At 33.2% G+C, this 26,124-nt stretch overlaps 1 pseudogene; it reads left to right on the top strand.

The window, feature by feature from the left end:
* Window positions 1–19,517: 19,517 nt before the first annotated feature.
* Window positions 19,518–20,473, top strand: LOC150036099 (uncharacterized; annotated as a pseudogene).
* The last annotated feature ends 5,651 nt before the right edge of the window (window positions 20,474–26,124 follow it).

Genomic DNA, 26,124 nt, shown 5'->3' with positions numbered 1-26,124 from the left:
GTTAGAATCTGACAACAAACTGCCACTAGCTAATGTTAGGGGATGATTTTGCTCAATTTTGGAAACTGAAAAACACCTAAAATATGCTTTTATTTAGATAGGATTTCATTTGATTTTATTTCTTCGTGATTTTCAAGATTTGAGCAATAGAAGAAGATTTTGAGCTAAAACAAGTTAAGACGGTCCGATTATGCATAATTGAGACGAGTCGGACCAGTTATATGGAGTAAGGAATAAAAAAGGAAGAAAAAGAATCAATGATGCAAGATAGGGTAGCGCCACGACACTTTACATTGAGTGTTGTGAGAAGCCAAAAACTGCTATAGCGCTATGTAGCAAACATAAAAGTTACACTTTTGGAAAACTTTTGCCTTTTTAATCTAGGATTTTGATCGGCCACAATCATCTAATTTTGGAGTTTTAGAGGCCTACAGAGAGTGTTTGGAGCAGAGTATCGATTTCCTTGATGCAGGAGTCGATTAGAGAGTGTTGGAAGGTCAATTTAATCAAGGAAATGGGACCACAATGTCGAGTAACTCGTTCTTTCCCTTTTTGTATCTTGGTTTCTTTTCTATATTTTTTCATTCTAATTAGAGTTCTTTCTATGGAAGCCATGTTTGGCTATATTCTCATTGTTCTAGGGCTAAATTCTCATTTACGGAGTTTTATTATACATTCTCGTTTATCTTGAATTTAATTTATATTAACACTTTATAGTATAACCGTTCTCATTGCTTTTGAATGTTTGATCAATATTTGAATGATTTCATGATCTAGTTTCAAGAGATTAGTAATTAGTAATGAAGTGAAATAAACGATTGTTTTCAAAAGATTCAATTCAGATATAAGATTTCTAGATCTAGGTATTGTGTAAATTGGTTCAAGAATTAAAACAATTGATGTTAATATTTCCATGGATGAAGTTTAATTCCTAGAACATCTTTTGGCTAATAATATCCATACGTGATCACTTTTATTACTTTCTTAGTTTAGTTTAATTAATTTACATTACAAGTTAGTCCTTAAATAAATTTGGAAGAATCTTTGAATATCTAAAAGAATATCAACCGATTCCCTAGGGATAATACTTGGCCAAAACCATTGGCGCATGCGCTTTCACATAACAGAAACCCTACAAGTTTAGCTCCTAGGAGCCCCATTTTCAAAATGATATCAAGAGCATACTTATGTTGACACAAACCAATGCCCTCTGAATTCTGAACTTAAGCACCATGAAAATATTTTAAAATATCCAAATCCTTCGTGTAAAAACATTCACCTAAATATTTCCAAAATAAAGCGACAATAGAAGAGTTACTACTAGAATTAATTAGATCATCAATATATATTAAGACATTAAGATAAACTTGTCCTTGATGCAACGTAAAGAACGAGTAATATGAGTAAAAATGAATGAATCCATATTTCCTCAACGAAGTAGTCACTTAGTAAATCAACACCTCGAAACTTAAAATAAGCCGTACAAAGACTTCTTGAGGCGACATGCCATACTTGAGATGCTGTCAGTTAAACCAGAGGGTACGTTCATGTACAATTCTTCATCAAGATCACCATGAAGAAAAGTATTGTGAACATCCATCGAATGTGGTTCCTAGTACTTTGCAACCACAACTGCTTGAAAAGCTTGTACAGCCACCATTTTTGCCACTGGAGCAAAAATCTCATTATAGTCAATACCCTGAACTTTGTGATTGCCGAAAATTACAAGGAGAGCCGAGTCATTCAACCTATCCATTTGCATAATATTGATTTTACATACCCATTTGCATTCAAGAGATTTGTTTCTTGGGGACAAGACATCAGTGACCAAAGTTTGGTTAGCTTCCAAAGCTTCTATTACCATCTGCATGGTTTCTCTCTAACCACCATCCTTTATAGCCTCATTAAAATTGCGAAGCTTAGTCCCTGCCGTTACTGCTGCAATAAATGTACAATGTCCCATAGAGTTCATCATAAAATTTTGTATAAGGAACGTCGATTGACTTGAGGAGTCCATGGATATCGATTAACTTGGGAATGGACTCTCTTTCTGTGTAGGTTCCGTACCAAAATTACACAGGAGAAATAATGGGCACTTGGCTCGTAAACCTCTGCCAAAACCAACCAGTACACTGATTGAACTGTTTCCATTGTGCGATGTTGTAGGTGGAACATTAGCTGTGGTCCTGGATTTTGTTGTTGTATCCTTGGGTGAGAGCCCAGTGGGTACTATTTCTATTGTTTCTAAATTATTGTCGGCCCTTACATCCTCAACTTTGCTTATATCATGAGGGACACCAGCAGGCCATGCAACTTCGTCTATATTATCAACACTAGTGGACTCTACATCCCTAAAATCACTCTCCATATCATCTAAGAAAGGATTATCAACCACCACAATTTTTGTAGAGGACACAACGTTACCAATTTATACATTTATATCGATGATACAGCGCAAGTGCACGCGTAGAGTAATAATATAGTTTAAAACGGTCTTCGCCGAGTATCGTCCTCAGGAAATTAGAGTGATAATCTTTTGGCTATTCAAAGATGGTTCTAATTTTATTTAGGAGACCAACTTATGATTCAAACTGAAGTAAATAAAACTAAGAAAGCAAATAAAATGATCGAATATGAAGATTATTAACAAATAAACGCTTTAGGGAATAGAGTTCATCTCATTATTAATCCCAATTGCTTTAATTCTTGAACCAATTAACACAATACCTAGATCTAGAAGTTTTTTATTCGGATTGTCCCTCTCGAGACCAATCTCTTCTTTCACCTAATTATGAATTAATAATTTTTGGAAACTAGATAATTAAGCAAAGCATTACGATTCTTCTTGAACAATCTCTATCGTTATCCAACTATGTTAGTATTTTCAAACGATAGTCTAACATGCATGATCTAATCTAAATCTTACTCTCCCAAGCAAGATTTAAATCATAAAATCATTCAAGCATTGATCAAATATTCAAAAGCATTAAGAACGGTCAAGCTGGAAAGCATAAATGGAAATTAACAGTGAAGAAGCAAAGTGTTAGTTGAAGATGAATATTGGCTGGGAATTTTCAATGTCCTTTGGACTTCCCTTTTCCTCTTTTGTATTGTATTTCCAATAGTTCATTAATGCTACAACCCTTTTCCTTTATACAAGTTTGTCCTAAGTTTGTTACAATAGTAATAATACAAAAGAATAAGAATAATACAACTGACACTACTTGATAGGTGAGTGGTCGAACAAATTCTTAACTAATTTGATGAGTCACCTCCTTCTTCCTCCATCCTTGCTTTGCCTTTTCCTATTCTAATTTCTTCTCTAACATCCCCCCTCAAACTAGAGGGTACTTCAAGTACTCCTAGTTTGGCTCGTAATGTATAGAAGTGTGTGTTGTTGAGTGACTTTGTGAGACAGTCAGCAAGTTGGTCGGTCGAGGGTACATAGCGAATATTGATGTGTCCTTTTAGAACATGGTCTCGGATGAAGTGAAGATCAATTTCGATATGTTTGGTTTGAGAACAAAACACCGGATTTGCAGCTAAGGCTCTGCTCCTAGGTTGTCGCATCATATAGTTGGTCTAGTGTTGGACTGTAATCCCATCTTACCTAGTAGTTGTTGGAGCCAGAGGACTTCAGAGGTGGCATGAGCAAGTGCTCTATATTCGGATTCGGTGCTCGAACTTGCTACCACTGCTTGCTTCCTCGAGGCTAGGAGACGATGTTATTTCCCACAAAAGTATAGTAGGCTGCCACTGATTTCCTGTCATCAATATTAGAGGCCTAGTCAGCATCAAAGTAGGTAGATATGTGTAGGTTCGGGCTTGGTTGGAAGTAGATTCCATAGTATTTTGTGCCACTAATATATCGAAGTACCCGTTTTGGTGCTTGCCAATGGACATCAGTTGTGTTTGAAGGAACTAACTTAGCTGATTGATAGTATACGTGATGTTTGGCCGTGTGTGCTTTAAGTACTGAAGGGCTCCTATAGTACTCTAATATATAAACGGTTCAGAGAGAGGCTATCCACCAGCCTTGGACTGTTGGCGAGGGCACTGGTTTCACATCAGACATATTAAGCTTGTGTAGTAAATCATCGACATATTTCGACTAATTTATCAGAAGACCAGAGTCAAGATAGTGTACTTGAATTCCCAGAAAATATCGAAGTTGGCCGAGGTCTTTTAGTGTAACATATATGTCCAGTGTCTGTATGAGTTGTTCTGTGAGTTTAGTGTTGTTACCTGTGACAATGACATCGTCCACATAGACAAGGAGATATATTACCGAGCCTTCCTTGCAATAGATGAGCAGAGAAGTGTCGGATCTTGGCTGATAGAATCCCACTGCTTGAGAACTGAGCTTAGGGCAGTATTCTAGGCTTGCGGTGCTTGTTTCAGACCATAGATTGCTTTGTCCAGCTTGCAAATGTGTTTTGGATATTGAGTGCTGACATATCCTGGTGGTTGGCTCATACACACTTCCTCAGTTAGTCTTCCATTTAAGAATCCATTATTGAAATCAAGTTGCCTCAACATCCAACCGTGTGACACATTAGCACTGATGACTACCCGGATCGTTGAGGACTTCACCACTGGGCTGAATGTTTCAAAGAAATCGACTCCATGATGCTAATGAAAGCCTTCTGCTACCAGTCGAGCCTTATACCTCTGTATCGTGCCATCCATGTTCCACTTGAGGCGAAATATCCATTTATTCCCAACAACATTCTGAGATGGAGATGGAAGAACTAGTGTCCATGTCTTGTTTCTCATCAGTGTCATGTATTCTTCATCCATCGCCTTTTTCCATTGAGGGGTCACAAATGATGCTGTAATTCTGGTGGGCTCTGTTTGAGACCAATCAGTTGCATTGCTTGTTAACCAGGCCTTCGGTTTAAAAATGTCAACTTTTGCTCGGGTGATCATAGGATAAGTCGGAGAAGGTAGGGGTGGGTGGTGATGGTAGGCTGTGATGAGCTTGCAGAGGTTGAGGTAATGTTAGGATGTGATATGTGAGGCAGGGTTGGACTGATATAGTCTTTAGAGAAGGTTTGAGGTAGGGTCTCCGATGGGTGTTGGTGTGATGCATACTATTGTGAGGATGTCTCGTTTGTGGAGTGTAAAGTATGGTCTGGTTGATAGGCTGGTTGTGTTTGAGGACAGACGGTGACTGAGGCAGGGTATTGAGTATTGGTTGAAGGCTCGGGACTATTGACTCATTGAAGGGAGTAGGTATGGGCGGGGTTGTCGCCTGGACGATCGTGTTATATGATGAAATGTCTACGATCGATGGACTCACTGCGATCGTCTTGTCTTTGGCCTGCACAATCGGTCTACACGAGGACTAGACGATCGCTTTGTCTTTTGTCTGTGCGATCGTTCTATACGACGAGTTCTGAACGATCGTGTTATCTTTTCGCTGGGCGATCGTTCTAAACGATGGAGACTGAACGATCATATTGTCTGTCATCTGAGCGATTGTTCTGAACGATGGGTGTTGAGTGATCGTATCGTCTGGCATCTGGGCGATCGTTCTAAACGATGGGAACTGAACGATCACATTGTCTGTCGTCTGGGCGATCGTACTAGACGATGGAGGCTGAGCGATCGCATTGTCTGTCATCTGTACGATCGTTCTCTACGATCGTGTTGTCTCAGCGATCATGGTGTCTTTTGTATGGTCTGTCGCCTGGGCGATCGTGCAAAACGATGGTTGTTTAGTGATCGTTGGCCCGGTCGACTAGACGATCATGGTACACAATTGATTTGCAAACGAAAATTCCCTTTCATCAAACTTAACATGTCTGCTTGTATAGATCCGATCTGATGGACTGAGGCATCTGTACCCTTTGTGATGCGAGCTGGGACCAATGTACACATATTTCTCCGAGTGTAATTGGAATTTTTGACTGTGAAAAGGCCGTAGGTATTCCATTCAATATTGGACATACACAAGTACAGTACCAGAAACGAAAACTAACAAGTCATAGACAATACGAAATTGTAGCATGCTTTAAGATACGATTAAGGGATAAAGTATACATATCTTTGAAGACTCATTCTTTAAAATCCCTCGATCCCTCCAATGCGTCCAAGAACAGCACCCCAACCCTCGAACATGACCACCAGAACAACAGCACGATCACAACAAACACGAACCCAACGAACGGCCTCCAGAACCTTGAACTCAGTCGAGTTGAGTGAGAACACCACCACAATTGTTACCTTCCTATTCTCGGTGTGAGAATCTAGGAGTTGTGGGTTTTATATGAACTTGGTTAGAGGAAAAGACTGGAGGAACAACAATCGTGTAGACGATTGAGCAAGTGAGAGATGACACAGTCTATCGTGTAGAAAATGGCAGCCTATCGTATAGACAATGCTAAGTGATCGTTTAGCTACGACTAACTGAGTGAACTATTGTATAGTGACACTCCACGATTGTTTAGTCTCTCTATGAGCTATCGCTTAGTGAAACAATTTCACTTGATAGCCTTGCCGTGAGTTTCTTTCCGAATCAAGTAACTCTTCTAAATTTAGAAAACATTTTTCCTTTTATCTCACGGTTACCATGAAACCACCAATAATCTCCCACTCAATTGGTTACTAGAGAGAAAGAGGTAATTATCAAATAATTAATATTATTATAAATAAATATGATAATCAACTTACCATATTATATTTACAACTTATAGTTTTAATATTTCATCTCATTAAATATATAAACCATAGTTTTTTTTTTCTATTTTATGGTACTTAATATAAATCATATTTATATTAATCCTCTACTTGATGTATCATATACATCATACCAATTATATTATATATAATTGAATTTTCTCTTGTCAATTTGAATATTTCAAATCAACCCCAAGAACTGATTCTCAACTTGAATCCACTGAGCTACCAAGTGGACCTTATAATAGCTTGAAGCTCCAACCGTACGTGAATAACTGACTAAACTCTTTAGTCACGAGATCCACCATCCGTTAACTGTCGGGCACTCCACTAAAGACCGACAACTGCACTCTCCTCACTCTAGATATATTTTGTATCCATATCAACCAACCAACAGTAAGATAACCCTTCACAGAGCGTCCGTAAGTACAGCTAGGCCAATTTACCGTTTTGCCCCTGTAGTTACATCTACTCCTTAAGTACCACTGATCCTTCTAATGAATATAAGTCATAGTCCTACTATGACTGAGTCTTCTCTTTAAAGGAGAAATTGTGGCCACTATGTTCAAGACCCGGAATAAGTCCTTAAGGGAGCAATCTATCTACTTACCCTTGCTTCGGAGAATAAGTGAATTCCATCTCGTGTAACTGAGTTTCTAGTTCCCAAATTAGATAAATCCCCAAAAAGGTAGGCTTGTTGAGTTGGAAATCTAGCCACTCTCACCCATACTAATCAAAGGATCGCCCTCAAAGCCAGAAGTCCCCAAAACACTTAGGATTAATGTCATGTCACCTATGATCGTTAAAGTATGATGTAAGTCTCAAGTATCAACGACGTTTTATAAAGAGACGAATCATCTTGTGGTCCGGTCTTATATAAACTCTTTGTATAGGACACCCCCGCTCGCATGTCTCCACATGAATGGTCAGGATCAGACCATCTGTAGTAGTTTACAATACTTGCAAACCTCTACAAACTGGGCCGTATCTGTAGTGCACCAAGATAAGGTATCCCTCTTTTATCCTTATACTACAGACCTTTTAGGTTATTACTTAAGGTATGATCCATTTTTATATCTCATATACATGCTTAAGTTTACATACAATAACCACGGATCTTTGTTTATGGATATGAGTAAATGCAAAATAAAATAACTCTTATTTTATTAATAACATTGTGTATAATGTTTACAAACTATGAGACTCTGGGAGAATTAGGACACCAATCCTAACAAAACTTTTCCCCCAAAACAATCTCAAACTTGACTCACCCTCCACAAAATATTCAAACTTCATAAACATCCATAAATACACAAAAACTCCAAGTTCAACGGCAAAATGAGAAAAACAAGTATAACCATGTTTAGAAATCGGCTTCGTCTCCCCCTCATTTATCACGATTGGAATTCTCCCATTTTTTTTATGCATTTTTCGAACTTGATGTTCCGCGAATGCTTGCATTTCCTCCAAGTGGATGAACATATTTATTTATTTATTTAAAAAATGAAAGAAATGGCATATGATTTGTGGTCGGATAGCACGGGGTTCTGGCGAATGCCACCAAAAGGGGAAGGCCCCACTTTGAAATTTATCACTTTTATTTTATTTTTATTTTTAGAGAGAGATAAAAAAAAAAGGAAAGGGAGAAGTATCTTTGACAAATATCTGCCTCTCGTTTTGATACAATACAAAGCATTTATTGATTTAATTTGGATTTTTGAACCTTTCACGAACATTAACAATAAACTATAAGACTTTGCGTAACCACATTCATTATTTCACAAACTTTTTTTTCCTAATTACAATTTCAATCCTTACTCAAGTATTTTCAAAATTATAAAATTTTTATTCTTTTAGATGAAAAAGATTGATATAGATTTTGAAAAATATCGATATAAGTAAATAACAAAGAGAAAATTCATAAGGGTAAGAACTGATTATAAATTTTGTTATAGGTAATTTTGGACCTATAAGAAAGACTAGGAAGGAAGTCAAAGTTTTAGATAAAGTTATGGGTAATATTGAAACCAAACAAATCCGCAGCAAGAAACAGTATAACGATGATCAAAATTACAAGAAATCATAGAAATTTGAGAGAAGAGAACTCACAAAAATGTGGGAATAGACGGCGGCGAACAAATGGCGGCGATCAAACTAACGAAGGACGGCGACGAACAGTAACGAACAAACCACCTCTCTCTCTCGGAAAAACTAGTGAATGACGAACAATATAACGGCAACGACCACCTCTCTCTCGGATGGCATCAACGAACCACCTCTCTCTCTCTTTCTCTCTCGGTAGCAAACAGACGGCGACGACCACCTCTCTCTCTCGCATAGGGTTTTGGATTTGGGGAAGAAAAGGGCAGGCGATCTGGTTTTTTTTACCAGATCTTTTGACGACCCTTGATAGTCGTCGAAAGATTCGTCAGGAGTTCCTAAGGAACTCCCGACGAGTAAATAACTCTAACTCCTGACAGGTAAAGTCCCACCATCGGGAGATATTTCCAATCTCCCCAGGAGTAGCAAATGTCGTCGGGAGTTCTTTCTAACTCCCGACGCATCCATGACGTCGTTGGGGGGTCTCTTGTAGTGTATATTTAGTGAGAAAATCAAAAGTGCAAATAATATATCTTGAAGTCGAGTGATCAAATAGGAAACAACACTTAAAATTCACTACAACAATTTTGGGCTTCAATATCGGTTGAAAAAAGTGCTCTCGAATGTCCAATGTCGGTTTTAAAGAAAAAACGGATCTTTAATGTCGATTTTAATTTGACATTGAAGATGGACTACAATGTCGGTTTGAAACTGACATTTGGTCTTACTTAGATGATTAAGTTTGATGGTGTGGTTCAAGTGTTATTTCATTAATTTTATGTTTTGTTCCAATGATTAAGCTTTTGGAAATTTGTTAATGTTTGAATGAAAGTAGTTAAAAAAAAAAAAAAAACATGTACTTAGTTGATAGTCTTGCTTGGTGTGGTTCAAGTGTATATCATAACCAATTTGTTAATGTTTTAGGTCTTATTGTTGATTATGGTTAAATTTACAAGCTTACGGTTATGTAAGTTTTCCTTGTTTATTTTTTTTTCTTTTTTGTAGATTAAGTTACATATTTTACAATCATGGATAAGTCATGGATGAAAATGAATAGAATGCTAGCTGAGTATGGTTTAGGGGTCGAGATGTTCATTAAAAATGGTCTACAATATTCAAATATACCGAATGTCATAAGTTGTCCATGTTTGAAGTGTGTGAATGCAAAGACTCTAAATGTGAATAGAATAAGAGATCACTTATTTTTTAATGATATAGATCAAAGTTATCAGACATAGATTTTTCACGGTGAATCACTTCTGGCTAAGAGAAACAATGAAAATGTGTCTACTAGTGAAAGAGACAAAGTTGATGAGGATGATGTTGATGTTGATGACACAATTGGAATGTTTGAGGCTGCATACAATTTTTTAATGAAAAATCTGATAATTTTGAAGATTTATTAGATGATGCGATGAAACTATTGTACCCAAATTGTAAAACTTTTTCTAAAATATCTACATTGGCAAAGTTATATAATTTGAAAGCTAATTTTGGATGAAGCGATAAGAGTTTCACTGAGTTGTTGGAATTAATTCATGGCATATTACCTAGTCCAAATGAAATTCCAACTTCTACTTATGAAGCAAAAAAAAAAAAAAATGTTAGGTACTCTTGAAATGAAGTACAAGAAGATTCATGCATGTAGCAAAGATTGTTGCTTGTTTAGAAAAGAACTCTCTAATGCAAATGTATGCCCCATTTGTGGTATGTCAAGATGAAAGCTTCAAAAAAATTTTAAGGAAAGAGCTAACAATATCCCAGCAAAAATCATGTGATATTTCTCCCCAATTCCAAGATTTGAAAGAATGTTTCGAAGTAAAGAAACAACAAGTTAATTGACATGACATGCTAAAAAAAAAAGAAACAGATGGTTTATTAAAACATCCTAAAGATGCCCTATCGTGGAAAAAAATTGTGGCCAGAGTTTGGGTCAGAAGCTAGAAATCTTCATCTTGCTCTTTCGATAGATGGGGTAAATCCACATGGAGATCTTAGTAGTAGATATAGTTGTTGGTTAGTGATGTTAGTGACGTACAATCTACCTCCATGGTTGTGCATGAAGCAAAATTTTTTATGTTGACTGCACTGATATCTGGTCCTAACAATTGGAAAATGACATAGATGTTTATTTAGCTCCATTAGTAGATGATTTGAAAAAACTTTGGAAAGATGGGGTAGAATGTTACGATCCATATGAAGAACAACGTTTCATGCTTAAAGCTATTTTATTATGGACCATTAATGATTTTTCTGCGTATGGTAACTTGTGTAGTTGTACGGTTAAAGGATATCATGCATGTCCAATTTGTGGAGAGAAAACTTCGTCCACTTATTTTACCAAAGGGGAAGAAGATGGCATATCTCGGGTATCGTAAGTTTCTACCACGCCATCATCCATATAGGATACAAAACAAAGCTTTTAATTGGGCACAAGAATTAGAATTTCCTCCAGAACCATTGAGTGGGGAAGAAATTCTTGCAGAAACAAGTAGGTATCAATATTCATTTGGTAAGAAAACTATCAAGGAAAAGAACAGTGGAGATATCCCTTCAACTTATTGGAAGAAAAAATCTAATTTTTTAGTTAGAATACTGGAAATATCTTGACGTGCGGCATTGTTTAGGCGTGTTGCACATTGAAAAGAATGTATGTGCAAATCTTATTGGCACATTGCTTGATATTCCTAGTAAAATGAAGGATGGAATAAAAACTCGATTAGATTTGATGGAACTGAACATTAGATCAGAGTTAGCCCCTCAAGAAGGAGAGAAAAAATTCTTTTTACCTCTCGCATGTTATACATTAACACAAGTTGAGAAATTAAGCTTTTGTAAGATACTATCACAAATTAATGTACCTGAAGGCTATTCATCGAATATTCAAAGTTTAGTGTCGCTCATAGATTTGAAACTTTACAGACTTAAGTCGTATGACCATCATGTTCTTATGCAACAATTATTACCTGTAGCCATTCGTGATATTTTACCCAAACATGTAAGACTTGCAATTACTCGTCTATGCTTATTCTTTAATTCTATATGTTGCAAGGCGATCGGTTCATCTCAATTAAAGAGTATGCAAGAGGATATAGTTGTCACTCTATGCCTCTTAGAGAAGTATTTTCCACCATCATTCTTCACAATAATGGTACACCTTATAGTGCATCTCGTAAGAGAAGTTGAGTTTTATGGTAATGCATCTCGTAAGAGAAGTTGAGTCTTGTGGACCTGTTTATTTGAGGTGGATGTATCCTTTTGAACGATACATGAAAGTGTTGAAAATTATATAGTCGAAGAGACTATAGAGTTTTGTTCTGAATTTGTATCTGGTGTTAATTCTATTAGGCTAAACTCATCAACAAAGAAAGCGAACTCAAACATTGATAGAGCATTGTCAGCTGTTTCTTTTATCAGACCAAGTAAGGATGAGTTGAATCAAGCTCATCTTTATGTCATTCAAAATATAAATGATGTGCTTCTTTACATCGAGTATGTAGATCTCCATCTTATTCTCATTTTAGGTTACTTGATTATTCAATAATCTACTACCTTTGTCATTTATAATAGGTAACATATGGATATTTTGTCTAAGCTCTATTCTGGTAAAAATAAAAGTAGAAAGTGGCTTCAAGAAGAGCATAATCGTACATTCAGTCGGTGGTTGTCCACACGGGTAATCTCTAGAGGCCTACTATTTGATGTATAATTAAATGTTAACTACTAAACTATTATAAAATATATCGTAGGTTGCATTAGCTCTCGAAGTTCCCAAAAATTCCATATCACCTTCTTTAAGATGGATAGCTAATGGACCTTGTCCAACTGTGGCAAAATATTTTAGTTACATGGTCAATGGTTACTACTATCATACAAAGAATCGCGATGATATTAAGAGGGTTCAAAATAGTGGAGTTAGTATAACGACTACCACAATGCAAGTCTCTAGTGTAAAGGACAAAAGCCTTGTCATGTCAGATATGACCTTTTATGGTGTAATATAAGAAATATGGGAGTTTGACTATGATGGATTATCATTTATTTTATTCAAATGTAATTGGGTTGAGAATAGAACAAGATTCAAAACAGATGAGTTTGGGTTTACTATTGTGGACCTCAATCGTATTGGACATAAATCAGACCCTTTTATTTTAGCCTCTCAAGTAAAACAACAAGTCTTCTATGTAAAAGACCCCGCAAAATCAGGTTGGTCAATTGTTTTAACATCTCCACAACGAACAATTGAAGATGATTTTTATGAAGATGAAATAGGAGATATGCTACAAGAGTGTGGTTATGGAGATATGCAAAGAATGCCCAATGTTGATACATCTATTGAGATTGATAATACAACATCCACATATATTAGAAATTATTGTGAGGGTAGATTAGTTGATAAATAATGTATTAAATATGGTATGTCATTTACTATGGTTATATGTATTTAAATATTAAGATTATATGTTTTTGTGTGAGTAATGTTTTTTTCTTTCTTTTGCAGATTGACATGGAAAATTCAGCAAGTAGCAACAAGGATGATAGAAATATGATCCCACAAAAGAATAGTAGAATACATATTCCACATGGCCTAACTACAATGTCTGAGTTGGCACAAATAAGAACATCTGGGCAATAGTTGACCATTGATTATAATGAACATGGACAACCAATTGGATTTGGAGCGAAGAAGATGCAAAGTTATATAGGAGTTTGTGTTCGACAACAAATACCTATAACGTATAATTCTTTGAAAAAAGTTCCAAACCATTTAAAATAACTTTTTGACTTTGTAGCGATATGTTTTCTAAAACTTTAATTCATGTGCATAGTAGTTTATTAGTTTATTGTTTACTACTTTTTTTTATTGTGCAGATGTCTTTTGATGTGGACTCTAAGTCCAAACATGGTATACTCATGTCTGCATCTAGGAAGTTTCGGACTTTCAAGACCACATTGACTCAAAAGTTCATACTTCCAGTTAAGGATGAACCCTCGGTCTTGCAATTTCCTCACCAACAATATTCTCATATAGAGCAAGATCAGTAGACATCGTTTGTTAATGAACGATTGAGTGAAGAATGAGATGTAAGTCATTCTACATAAATAAAATGTCAATATTATCATTGTTTTGATAGGCAACTTCAACTAGATTTGTTGTATAGGAAATCAGTCGTCTTAAAAAAGAAAGATGTGCGAAATATGTATATAATCATCACATTTTTTATAAGGGTTATGCGAATCTTGCCCAAGAATTAGTAAGTTTTTTAACTTAAATTAAATCTTTTATTCTAATATGTTTATGCTAATTAAATATGTATGTTCATGTAGAACCTACCAAGTGATCATTCTTATCGAGTGATTTTATGAAAAGAAGCAAGAAAAGAAAAAAATAATGAATACTTTGATGAAGCCACTCGAAAACGTGCCAATCAAATTGTAAGTTTATATTGTGCACGATTTAAGATGGCATATAAAAAATGTCTAAAACTTGTGATGATATAGATATTATGTGAAAATTGTAATATGTTTTACAGGATAAATTGGTTGAAGATTATAAAGGTGAAGATGTTTTGACCAAAGCATTGAGTACAAAGGAACATTGGGGATGTGTTAGAGGAATGGATGATTTTATTTCCCATTCCCAATAGTTCAAATTAGTAAAACCAAAGTCCTCAATGAGCCAAAAAATTGAAGGAGGCTCTAGTGAAAAAAATGTTTGACGTGGTAAAGTGTCAAGAGAAAAAACCCACAACAGACAATCTCATTAGTCCAAATCTTCTGTTGGAAGTGTTGCACTAAGTGCATCTAAAGAAAAAGACACTAAGAAAATGGCTAAAGAAGATTTTGAGGTAATTTATTTGTTGTGACTTTTAAATTTTAATCATATTGTGCTTAACCATGCATGACATTAGTTCTTTTAAATTTGTTAAGGGGACACCATGCCACTTTGCTATAGAAAGTGTAGATAATATTGTTGCGGTAGCCACAACATTTGATAATGATGTGTCATGCTTAACTGTTAAATTTTTTATTGACATTGTCGTGGGAGAAGATTTGCCTGTACCAATTCCTGTGAAGGGAAAAATCGAGTTCTTAAATCAAGCAAAAATCGAGTCCTTAAATCAAGCAATGGGCAACTTCGTAACATGGCCTCGTGAACTTGTAGTTATGGTTGACGAGAAAAAGTATGCCTCTTTTTCAGTATATGAGTTTGGTTATTTATTATTTTTCGTACTTTGAATTTTTGTAACTTTGGTTACAGTAGGACCATTCAAGAATTAAGAGCTTCGACCAATTCTCCAGATATACTGACGCCAATGGTACCATCAAACTCTTGAAGGGACATGCCATGCATAACATGAACGATGTAGACATGATCCGTATCAATTTGAATGAGTATATATTTGGAAGAGACAAAATTATTTATTTAGGCCGCGATGATCTTATCCAATATTGCAATATGATTTAAATAGGTTACATGTGTATTTGGATATACATTGCGTAAGTATTACTCATCTAGATTCACTCATATATATTTTGTTTCATGCTTAAATAATAACTTTTACTTTGTTTAGGTATCTTTGGGATGAAATGTGGTCGTGATATAACAAAGAAGTTTTTTTATTATTGATCAAGCAAGAATATTACCAAACGTGAAGTCTCAAGATATTCGATCCAGAAATTTAGCCAACCAACTAAAATTGGCTAATTTGGACCAATTAGTCTTTATTCCATATAACACAGGGTAAGTAAATACAAGTTCTTAAGTTATTTTTAATTTGCATTATACGCGTACTAATCTTTTAAAATTTTTGCTTATTATAGTTATCATTGGATATTGATTGTAATCAATCATCAAGAAAATTATGTTTATGTTTTTTACTCTATTCAAAGTAAGGTTCAAGAGGATTTTCATAGAGTTATAAATATGTAAGTGTAATTGAACTTTCTTAGCTCTTAATTGAAGTATTTATGTTTAACTAATGTTTTCAAACTATTTAGTGGATTGAAAACATGGCAAGCCAAGCACGATCTCCAACACCATCGGTCTTCTCCAAAATGGAAACCTGTAAAGGTAAATTTGCATTCATTTTTTAACAATTTATGTTCATTTGAACATAAGAATAATTTTTTTCAACTTCTTCATATGCAATGCCCCTGCCAATTAGATTTTGTAGGATGCGGGTACTATATGCAAAAATATATATACGAAATATTGCATAATCCTACTACTCCCTTTATGGACTTAAGTCGCATGACCATCACGTACTTATGCAACAATTATTACCCGTAGCCATTCATGATATTATACCCAAACATGTAAGACTTGCAATTACTCGCCTATGCTTCTTCTCTAATGTTATATGTTGCAAGGCAATCGATTCATCTTAGTTAAAAGGTATGCAAAAGGATATAGTTGTCACTCTATGCTTCTTAGAGAAGTATTTTCCACCATCATTCTACACAATAATGGTATACCTTGTAGTGCATCTCGTGAGAGAAGTTGAGTTTTGTGGACCTGATTATTTGAGGTGGATGTATCCTTTTGAATGATACATGAAAGTGTTGAAAACTTAGGTATGAAATAGAAATCGACCAGAAGGATGTGTTGGAGAAAATTATATTGTCGAAGAGACTATAGAGTTTTGTTATGAATTTTTATCTGATGTTAATTCTATTGGGCTAAACTCATTAACAAAGAAAGCGAACTCAAACATTGATAGAGCATTGCCAGCTGCTTCTTTTGTCAGACCGAGTAAGGATGAGTCTGATCAAGCTCATCTTTATGTCATTCAAAATGTAAATGTTGTGCTTCCTTACGTCGAGTATGTAAATCTACATCTTATTCTCGTTTTAGGTTACTTGATTATTAAATAATCTACTAACTTTTTCATTTATAATAGGCAACATATGGATATATTTTCTAAGCTCAATTCTCGTAAAAATAAAAGTAGAAAGTGATTTCAAGAAGAGCATAATCATACATTCAGTCAGTGGTTGTCCACACGGGTAATCTCTAGATGTCTACTATTTGATGTATAATTAAATGGTAACTACTAAACTTTATAAAATATATCGTAGGTTGCACTAGCCCTCAAAGTTCCCAAAAATTCCATATCGCCTTCTTTAAGATGGATAGCTAATGGACCTTATCCAATTGTGGCAAAATATTCTGGTTACGTGGTCAATGGTTACTACTATCACACAAAGAATCGCGATAATATTAGGAAAGTTCAAAATAGTGGAGTTAGTATAACGGCTACCACAATACAAGTCTCTAGTGCTATGGTCAAAAGCCCCATCATGTCAAATATAACCTTTTATGGTGTAATACAAGAAATATGGGAGCTTGACTATGATGGATTATCATTTATTTTATTCAAATGTAATTGGTTTGAGAATAGAACTGGAATCAAAATAGATGAGTTATGGTTTACTATTGTAGATCTCGATCGTATTGGACATAAATCAGATCCATTTATTTTAGCCTCTTAAGCAAAACAAGTCTTCTATGTAAAAGACCTCGCAAATTCGAGTTGGTCAATTGTTTTAACATCTCCACAATGAACAATTGAAGATTATTTTTATGAAGATGAAATAGAAGATATGCTACAAGAGTGGTGTTATGAAGGTATGCAAAGAATGCCCAATGTTGATACATCTCTTGAGATTGATGATACAACATCCACATACATTACAAATGATTGTGAAGGTAGATGGGTTGATAAATAATGTATTAAACATGGTATGTAATTTACTATGGTTATATATAGTTAAATATTAAGATTGTATATTTTTTGTGTGAGTAATGTTTTTTTGCAGATTGACAAGGAAAATTCAGCAAGTAGCAGTGAGGATGATAGAAATATTATCCCACAAAAAAATAGCAGAATAAGTATTCCACGTAGTCCAACTACAATGTTTGAGTTGGCACAAATAAGAACATCTGGGCAACGGTTGGCCATTGATTATAATCAACATGGACAACCGATTGGATTTGGAGCAAAGAAGATGCAAAGTTATATAGAAGTTTTTGTTCGACAACAAATACCTATAACGTATAATTATTGGAAAAAATTTCTAAACAATTTAAAAGATAAACTTTTTTATTGTTCAGCGGTATGTTTTCTAAAACTTTAATTCATGTGCATAGTAGTTTATTAGTTTATTGATTACTACTTTTTTCATTGTGCAAATGTCGTTCGATGTGGACTCTAAGTCCAAACATGGTATACTTATATCTGCATCTAGGAAGTTTCGTACTTTCAAGACCACATCGACTCAAAAGTTCATACTTCCATTTAAGAATGAACCTTCACCCTCGGTATTGCAATTTCCTCCCCAACAATCTTCTCATATAGAGCAAGATCAATGGACACCGTTTGTTAATGAACGATTGAGTAAAGAATGGGATGTAAGTCATTCTAAATAAATTAAATGTCAATATTATCATTATTTTGATAGGTAACTTCAACTAGATTTGTTGTACAGGAAATCAGTCGTCTTCAAAAAGAAAGACGTGCGAAATGTGTATATATAATCATCACATTTCTTGGAAGGGTTATGCGAATCTTGCCCAAGAATTAGTAAGTTTTTCGACTTAAATTAAATCTTTTATTCTAATATATTTATGCTAATTAAATATGTATGTTCATGTAGAACCTATCGAGTGATCCTTCTTATCGGGCAACTTTATGGAAAGAAGCAAGAAAAGGAAAAAATAATGAATACTTTGATGAAGGCACTCGAGAATGTGTGAATCGATTTGTAAGTTTATATTGTGCAAAGTTTAAGATGGCATATATATAATGTCTGAAATTTGTGATGATATAGATATTGTGTGAAATTTGTAATATGTTTTACAGGATAAAGTGGTTGATATCTATGAAGGTGAAGATGTTTTGACCAAAGCATTGGGTACAGAGAAACATTAGGGACGTGTTAGAGGAATGGGTGATTTTGTTTCCTATTCCTAATATTTCAAATTAGTAAAACCAAAGTCCTCAATGAGCCAAGAAATTGAAGGAGGCTCTAGTGAAAAAAATGTTCGACATGGTAAAATGTCAAGAGAAAAAACTCACAACAGACAATCTCATCAGTCCAAATCATCTGTTGGAAGTATTGCACTAAGTGAATCTGAACAAGAAGATACTGAGAAGATGCCTAAAGAAGATTTGGAGGTAATTTATTTGTTGTGACTTTTAAATTTTAATCATATTGTACTTAACCATGCATGACATTAGTTCTTTTAAATTTGTTAAGGGGACACCATGTCACTTGGCTATAGGAACTGTAGGTAATATTGTTGCAGTAGCCATAACATTTGATGATGATGTGTCATGCTTAACTGTTAAAGTTCTGATTGACATGTCATGGGAGAAGATTTGCCTATACCAATTCCTGTGAAGGGTAAAATAGAGCCCTTAAATCAAGTAATGGCGAACTTTGTAACACGGCCTCATGAAGTTGTAGTTATGGTTGACGAGAAAAAAGTATTCATCTTTTTTGGTATATGAGCTTGGTTATTTATTATTGTTGAAAAGTATGCAACAATTAAGGGCTTTGGCCAATACTCCAAATATACTGACGCCAATGGTACCATCAAACTCTTGAACGAACATGCCATGCATAACATGAACGATGTAGTCATGATCCTTATCAATTTGAACGAGCATATATTTAGAAGAGATAAATTTATTTATTTAGGTCACGGTGATCTGATCCAATATTGCAATATGGTTGAAATAGGTTACATGTGTATTTTGACATACAATGCGTAAGTATTACTCATCTACATTCACTCATGTATATTTTGTTTCATGTTTAAATAATAACTTTTACTTTGTTTAGATATCTTTGAGATGAATGTGGTCATGATATTACGAAGAAATTTTTTATAATTGATCAAGCAAGAATATCGGCACACGTGAAGTCTCAAGATATTCGATCCAGAAATTTAACCAACCAACTAGAATTGGCTAATTTGGACCAATTAGTCCTTATTCCATATAACACAGGCTAAGTAAATACAAGTTCTTAAGTTATTTTTAATTTTCATTATACGCATACTAATATTTTAAAATTGTTGTTTATTGTAGTTATCATTGGATATTATTGATTGTAATCAATCTACAAGAAAATTGTGTTTATGTTTTGGACTCTATTCGAAGTAAGGCTCAAGAGGAATTTCATGGAGTTATAAATATGTAAGTGTAATTGTACTTTCTTAGCTCTTAATTGAAGTATTTATGTTTAACTAATATTTTCAAACTATTTAGTGAATTTAAAACATGGCAAGCCAAGCACGATCTCCAACACCATCGGTCTTCTCCAAAATGGAAACCTGTAAAGGTAAATTTGCATTCATTTTTTAACAATTTATGTTCAATCGAACATAAGAATAATTGTTTTCAACTTCTTTATATGCAATGCCTCCATCAATTAGATTTTGTAGGATACGGGTACTATGTGCAAAATTATATACACGAAATAGTGCATAATCCTACTATTCCCATTACTAGCCTCATACATAAATTATTTATTTTTTATATACTAGATTTAATTTAATAAATGGATGTAAACTTATGTTGAATTTATCTCTTTGTAGTTCAATACAAAAAATGCATATACCCAAGGAGAGATTGACGTAATTCGAACCCAATAGGCATATTTTGTTGGCCGATTTGTGTAGGGATGTACTTCTTATTTTTTGTCTCAATAGAATGTAAATGCTAGCTTAGAATGAATGCAAATTTATCTAACTATGATTTGTTTATTGGAAGATTTATGTATAATTTTTCTATGTTTATGGGGTATTTGGTGTTAAATATTCATGAAAGTACTAATTGTTATTTGTGAATGAAAGACATGATGACTTGGTGTAAGTATTCTATGAAAGTGTGTTATTGTTATACAAATGTTGGTGATTAGTGTGTTTATTTCATATTTGATGAGTATATGTAATGGATTGGAAATATTAATTCTTTTTTTGCATAAATTCATAGGTGGAAGACAAATATTGATGGCTTACCATGCAAATTCTTTTATATTTTTTAATAAAAAACAATGACAGACATTTCTTGACCCAACACGAGACATATAACATCGTTTTTAACTTTTTTTACCAATATTAGAAATGGATTCGACAACAAAATTTTAAAAAAGGACAATTTTGAGCTTCAGTTGCCAAACGACATTAAAGATAGTGTTATTAAAGCCCTTTAATGTCGGCTATCTTTAAAGGGTTTTAATAACACTATCTTTAATGTCTGGTATCAACCGACATTAAAACCCTTTAATGTCGGTTTAAAACTGACATTAAAACCCGAAATTCTTGTAGTGATTCAAGAGTAAAAATGTAACATTTTGAGACGTGATTAAGCATCAAATAGAAATTAGGAAAAATTCCACAAACCCACCCTTGACCAATGAGGTTTCTTACAATTACGCCTCTAAACTTTTAATTTGATTAATCACCTCCTCTTCCTGAACTTTTTGCTTTGTTACAATTACATCCATAGACATTTATTTTGATCAATTAACACTTTCTAGTTTGTTAATGGTTCCAGTCAAACCCCTGTATTTTGTTAAACTTTTACAATTTTAACATTTTTTTTATGGAAATAAAGTCGGATACAAATTAGTTTAATTACAAATATATAGATATCAATACTAACATAGATGGTCGGTTGTGCTGATTAAATCAAAATTAAGTGTGTAATTATAACAAAGTAAATATTACTTCTTCTTGATCTTATCATTTTTAAATGCCTTTTATACCTTTCGATCCAAAATAAACTATAACATTAATTAAGAATTTACTGTCAATAAAATAAAGGAAAAATATGGTGGTTACAAACTTGTTTAACCTTGTATAATTAAAAATGATCTCTTATATCCATATATCTATCAAATACCCTTTTCGATAATTTATAAATATATAGTATATAAAACAAAGCCAACCAAATATATTGTGCATGTTGTAGGAGCTAAAACACCACGTCAAATCGATAATACGGTTATTTTTTTTATTTTTTATTTCTTGAAAATGATAATTACTACTATTTATACGAACGATAATTATGACAGATTATGAATCATTAACTAGGATAATGGTTTATCAACAATATCCAAGTCCTTCTCAATTTATGTGAATAAATCATGATCATATAAACCAATGAGATAATTTGCTGTCATTGGAACCCAATCACCGACACTGTTGTATATTATATATAATATATGGTAATATTTTGTTTATAACATATTTTTAAATATTGAAACATACCAATTGTTTTCTTTTAGAATTTTAGGTATCTTGAATTTAAATTAAGTTTCATACCTACAACTTTTTAGAGGAAACACGAAACATATAATTCAAAGGTTAACCTAATATAATATGTTAGCACACATTAGTAATTCAATGATATTTATTATGATTTAGTCTATAAATAGAAACACGTTTTTAAAAGTTTTGGATTGTTTTGGTTAATGACATTCAATTAATTTATGGACCTTATGGCGTTTATATTTCTAAAACTTTAAAAATGAGACATTTTAATGATTAAAAAAATCATATATTAGTTTTATATAATATAATATATATTTTTTCTATAATATAAAACGAATAATATACACCAAAATATTGTCATATCAACTACACTGTTTCATAAATCAAAATAGATTCTATATAGTACAACACGTTTTCTCTTCCATCTAAATTTGATTCCAATTATTAAATACACAATATGACAGAAATAATACAAAACAAAAAAAAAAAAACATGTTTTTCATCATGGAAATGAAAACATGAAGTGAGATATGGACATGACCAACTTGAGCCTTTGGAGAAGCATCCCTTTATGCTCCATATCTCTTTATTCAAACAACCAACTTGGTAGTTTGGATGTCAAGAAATATTCTAATCTAAAAGGGATTTTATTTGTTTCTATCTAAGTACTTTAGGTCAATTTGGGAATTGAATATTAGAAATTAATATCTTCTCATATGTATAAAATTACAAAAATCAATTAATCAGCTAACAAAATTACACTAAATTTAGAAACAAATATTAAAGGAGTAAGCTAAAAAAAATCCAAACAACCACAAAGTCAAAAGCAAGCAAAATGTGTCTAAACTAAAATGTTCAAAGCTACTAGCAACCCGAGTTCAATTGGTTGTGATATTATAATTTCACAAAGGATAGGAAAATTTTGAATTGAATATTTAACCCCCCCCCCCCCCCCCCCCCCCCCCCCCCCCCCCAAAAAGGTAACAAGATTAATACAGAAGGAAAGTTTAATGTTCGTTAAAATGAAAAATAATGATATATTTAATGAAGTTGGATGAATTTGGACAAGCTCACTTTTTCTTTGGCAAAGTGACGAGAGCTCACTTTCATCACAAGCCTCATTTCCTTTTAGTGCCTCGCTGTATATTATTAGCTACCCACATCAACTAAAAACTTAACAAAGACCTCTTTTTTACCCTTCAATTCTCTCTCTCTTTTTATTAGTTTTACTTATTCCCTAAATAATTTCAACTCTAAATTTCAATAATCCAACCTCTATATATATATTATATATATATATAAGATGATATTGGTTTTAAATGGTAAAATTATTAAATAATTATTTTAAACTAAAGTAAAATGTCATTGTTAATTAGTAACGACCGTGATAGATAGTGATATTTTGCTATATTTGTTAAATATTTTGATCATTTTTCTTTGCACTTTCTTATTCGTCCTTGTTAATTTTATTGAATATCATCACTCATATAAGAAGAGGAAAATTATAATACGAAATTCATCGTATTAATTAACAACATATAAAGGCAACCATAATGTTTACTAATATAAATGAATATAAATATAATAATTAGAGTTACCTATCTTGTTAATTAAGTATTATTGTTATAATTATAGTAAAAGGGAGAAACAACTTAAGATGATTCGATGGAACATGGACCACAATCTCATAAGCACAAGGAATGAGAATGTATTTTATATGATCAGGATGCCTGTTTAAGGTGACATAAAAAGAGAGGAGAGAATGAAAATGAGAGGAGGTGGAAAAATAGAGCACGTGGTCCACGCGTTTCCGCGGGAAAACCTAGGAAGGGACGGTAGCGACGTACTGTAACCGTGTTGCCAAACAGAATTGTGTGACGTCACATGTAAAAGATATTAATTTGTCTTACTCTCCACCTCACACCACTCTCCAACTTTCTTCCCCCATCCCTTCTTTCACGTTTTCCGAATCTTCTCCCATCCTTCCTCTCTTTTTCTTCTAAATCCTTCTTTTTACCTTTTTTTTTTTTTTTTTCGGTATCTACAAAAATGCATTAAATAACATATAAAGAAAAAATACACAAACAACCATAACTATTTCATTATTAATCTTTTTTTCTCGTTCGGACGTGTTTCTTCTATAATAATTTCTTTTAAAATATATTCACATGAGTATAAGAGTTTGAAGTTTTTATAATTTAGTTTTCAAAAGATACCAAAACCAAAGACTAAAGCCTCTCTAGTCTCTGATAGCCATTTCATTTTTTTGTTTGTGATTTTTGGAAATTAAACCTATTTCTTCTTAATTTTTTACATCTTTCTTAAAAATGTGGAACTTATAAATATATATATAATTGAATGTTTGTATGAAACGATATGATCACCATTTAAAAGCAATTAGGCTTAGTATAATAACTTACAACTCATAATGTGTGCATTTTCTAATTTCACTTTCAAGCCATGTAAATGCAATTACTAAGTTTTGTAAAATTCTTCACCAAAAAGCTTTTTTTATGTAATTTTTGTCCTCACATAACATACTCATCATCGCATAAAGTACCACACAGACCGAAAGAGAATCATTTCTAAAACAAAAGAAAAAAAGAATATTTTTATAAATTAAAATTTGATTAAAAAGTGTGCACGAGTTGACAATTAAATTTATTTTGAGGTTGAAAGAAAAATATACAAAAGTTATACTATGTTTATCGAAAAAGGTCTAAATTTAGGGGGAGAAAAAAGAAGGAAAGAAAAAACACCACAATACCGTACACCTCTCTGCTACCAAAGGATGCCTTTTGTTCTGTATTCTTCTTAAAAGAGAATACATGTAATATATAAAAATTAAAAATTAAAACATCATACATTTATAAGAAGAAAAACGTTATAAACAATTTAAATTAAGATCTAATACATATTTATTTTAAAATGAATAACCACAAATAGGAAGATAAAGATTTTGCTCGATTTCTCATAACCCCCCTTACTATTTCAATATTTATAAAAGAAAATTATTTTAACCCCCCAACCTATGTATGTTATTCAATCCAAACTAAATGTAAAATCATAGTATTAAACTTTAAACTTGCTTTTCTACCCTATTTCGTGGTTAACTATGTACTATTTGATTTCTTTTATTTTGATTATTAATTATTGTCCAGTGTCATCTTGACATGTGTATCTTTCCTTTTTATTTTCTCTTTCTTTTTATTTTAGGTATTTGTTTTTTGTTTCTTTATTAGCCGTCTTTCTAATTTGATGTAATAATTATAGAAAATATCTTCTCAAATCTTTCCATCTTTCCAATCGTTTTTACTTAATATCCTCTATCTCTTTCTTAAAAAGAAAAAAGTGTAGAGAGAATAGACTCACTAATATACATTATGAATGGAAGATCCTAGAGAGTTTTATAGAAACTCTCACCATCTCCTTGAGTGTGGTTTTCTCAATAATGAGATACACAGAAAAAGCTATGTGAAAAAAATCAATAAAAACGAAGATATAGAGGAGGATGCGACTATCTTAAAATGGATAATGAAAACTTCTATACTATCATTCTAGAATTATTTCTATCATATGTCACTTTAACCATGGAAATTAAAGCAAAGAACAACAAAAAATTTGCAATTATATGCGATATAAAAATTGGTAGCTACAACATGAATAGATATGTCTATAGATTTTGTAGTTATAATGTGAAGGGATGTGCTGTATATGGAAATTTAGTTATGATGTGAAGTAATGCATCAAGTCGAAAATGTGTGTATTACTTTTTTCCAGGAGATGTGTGTTGTGTAAGGAATTAGTGACAAACATTATTGAAGGGTTATGAGGACAAAAATAGAGAATTCACAAAAGCTTTAGGGGCAACAAAGGGAAGAGAAGATTCTCACCTTTTATTGCCCTTGTTAATACGTATAGATTAAATTACGTAGTTGTTTAAATTTAACTAGGAAAAAATATCCTTTTGGTCCCTAAGTTTTGGGTCTAAGTTTCTAATTTGGTTTCTCGATTTCAAAATGTTACATATTTTTTCCTTAAGTTTTGAGTTTGTT

This window comes from Benincasa hispida, chromosome 5, assembly GCF_027475165.1.
Source record: "Benincasa hispida cultivar pf3 chromosome 5, pf3_genome.v1.1, whole genome shotgun sequence".
Taxonomy (NCBI): domain Eukaryota; kingdom Viridiplantae; phylum Streptophyta; class Magnoliopsida; order Cucurbitales; family Cucurbitaceae; genus Benincasa; species Benincasa hispida.
Note: the sequence above shows the minus strand (reverse complement) of the source record. Positions and strands in the feature narration are given on the sequence as shown.